This window comes from Macrobrachium nipponense, chromosome 36, assembly GCF_015104395.2.
Source record: "Macrobrachium nipponense isolate FS-2020 chromosome 36, ASM1510439v2, whole genome shotgun sequence".
Taxonomy (NCBI): domain Eukaryota; kingdom Metazoa; phylum Arthropoda; class Malacostraca; order Decapoda; family Palaemonidae; genus Macrobrachium; species Macrobrachium nipponense.
The window spans coordinates 21,692,348-21,694,847 of record NC_087220.1 but is presented as its reverse complement, the minus strand read 5'-3'; positions in this window follow the sequence as shown (position 1 = coordinate 21,694,847).

The following is a 2,500-nucleotide window of genomic DNA, read 5'->3' as shown; positions in this document are numbered from 1 at the left end:
TTTCTACTGTGGATCATCCTTTATCTGCTCTCATAATCCTTATATTCTTGTTGTTCTTTAGGGCAGTCAAAGCTAACTGGTGTCTTTTGGGAAAATGTTTATAACTTTGTCATCCGAAGAAACGATTAGAACTTGAACAGATTAGTAGAAATAGCCAACAGCATTCTGACCTCCATAAAATTCACACTAGAAAGAGAAGTAGATTACAGGCTACCTTTTTTGGATGTACTACAAATCATTAGAGATCACAATAATAAAAAAATTAGATCATCTGTGTATCGCAAAACAACCGACACAGGAAGTTGCATACATTTTTATTCATTGCATGTCAATAGATTTAAGAGCAATGTAGCAATGAACAATAAGACTAGTGGAAGGCGCCGCACTAAACGTAGGAACAGCTTTTTACGGTAACAAGTCGTTTGTTGGAGAGGACCCATTAGTCAGTTTTTACATTCTTACAAACTGTTCCAACTTCCAATTTTAAGAAAAGCTTTGTTTTTCCTCTGCCTATTGCTGCCCCCTCTTCTGCTCTCCTCCTTCAGGCAGAAAACAGCACAGGGGACCTTACGTCTAGCAATGTTGCAGCCGCGCCAACAGGAAAACCCCATGCAGCATCAGCACAGCCCACAAGACGTTCCAGCAGAATAGCGAACAGGAATACGAACATCAACGAAGGAACCACCTAGTTGGGCTGTTGAGCGCTTCCTTCTTTTGCGTTCTTCGTTGTGGAATTGTCCTGCTCAGAAGTTTACTTCGACGAATTTTTAATAAAGTCATAATGTTCACTTGATTGAGAGAGATGAACCTAGCTCAAGGTTCCAAACCTATTGATATTTATTAAAGACCATAAACTCTCACATGCTATATTATTGTTGAACTACAACCATTGTCATCATTTTCGACACGGAAAACTGTGCCCACCATTGTTGCTATTATTATTTTCGTTGCTTGTTGATATTATGTATGTTTTGTTGCTTTTATCACAGTAATTATTTCCATTATATCTCATACAAAACCACCACGGTAAAATTTGAAAACATCTATGCTTTTTGTGTTCCTTTTTCTTACTTATCCTCTTGTTAATCCTTAAGTCTCTTGATTTGCAAGCAGTAAATCCTCTGGATCCTTTCGTTCAATCGTTTTATCAACTTTCCTGTAACACTTTCTCTCTCTCTCTCTCTCTCTCTCTCTCTCATCCTCTCTCTCTATCTCTCTCTCTCTCTCTCTCTCTAATTATGCAGGCTTTGTAGTTCAGAAAGAACATATCATTTACATAAAAAACAATCAACTATAAGTACGTCGTATTTTGCTGTATGTGATAAGACAATAACCATTTCGCCCATTTTTGTTTTGAAGAGAAACACATTGCGTGAGCACGAAGAGTGTTTTTTTTCTGAAAATCTTTATTTTCTCGCATTATCAAAGTCAGTATTTCTATAGCCTGACAATAATATATTTTACCGTTGTCACTTTTAGATTAAAAAAGGAATAGTCATTAAATGAATGTCCAAAGGTACTCGTTGCATTTATCTGAGAAAGGATCAAGTCAGTCACCAATTCAGGGAACGTCGGAATACGTGACTGAGGATCCTTCCTGACAGCGTGAGAGAAATGATTAGCGTAAAGATTGATTTATAGTATAGTCCAGAACATTTTGTTTTGAAGAGTGTTGGTCTTCATGACACAAGTATGATTTGGTTCTTATGTTGAATTAGCAGTCATCGATACAGCAGTTTTATTTGTTTAAGTCGCAAGTTCAGTTTGTCTACAGATAAACTCCAACATCATTTATGAATAAAACACAGAATCAGTGATTCTAACAGGAACTTTGACCTAGATCATATATTTGGCAGGTTATACTCATTTGATTCATTCTATTCTACATCTGAATATTTATTTTTTGTGGTTATTTGATGATTGGTTTCGGATTCCTTTTCGTGCTTTGTAACTTATCTTTATTAATAAATCTATTATGATATGTGTTCCAAGTGTGACTTTATTGTAAGTTTTTAATTTCTGTCTTTGCCGCAGAATTTGAGGAATCTAGAAGCTGTTTCTCCTCTTCACTGTGAAGTATCTGGGGTATTGACGAGATTTTTCAAAACAGTTTGTGAAATATATTCCGTTCCTCGAGCTTTGGTTTATTTTTTTTAATATTCTTTTATTTGCTCTCTCTTTCTATTTGGCTGTCTATTTGTCTGACAGTCCGTCTGTCAAAAAGATATTTTCTCCGTCACCTCTCCCTTTTAGAGAACGAAATTTTCATTCCCATCCTATGCTGATACCTCTGTTCCACTACCCTCTTTCTCTCTCTCCCTCGCGCTCCATTTCCTTAATCACCCATTCTATGTGTGTGGGTGTGTGTTTGTGTTAGTGTGTGTTCAACCAACACGACCCAGTTACCACGCAACCCCCTTCTTTCCCCAAACTTTTACTCGTTAACTCGGCCACTATGTCTAAGGACTTTCCCCGTATTTTTTTTTTTTTTTTTTTTGAA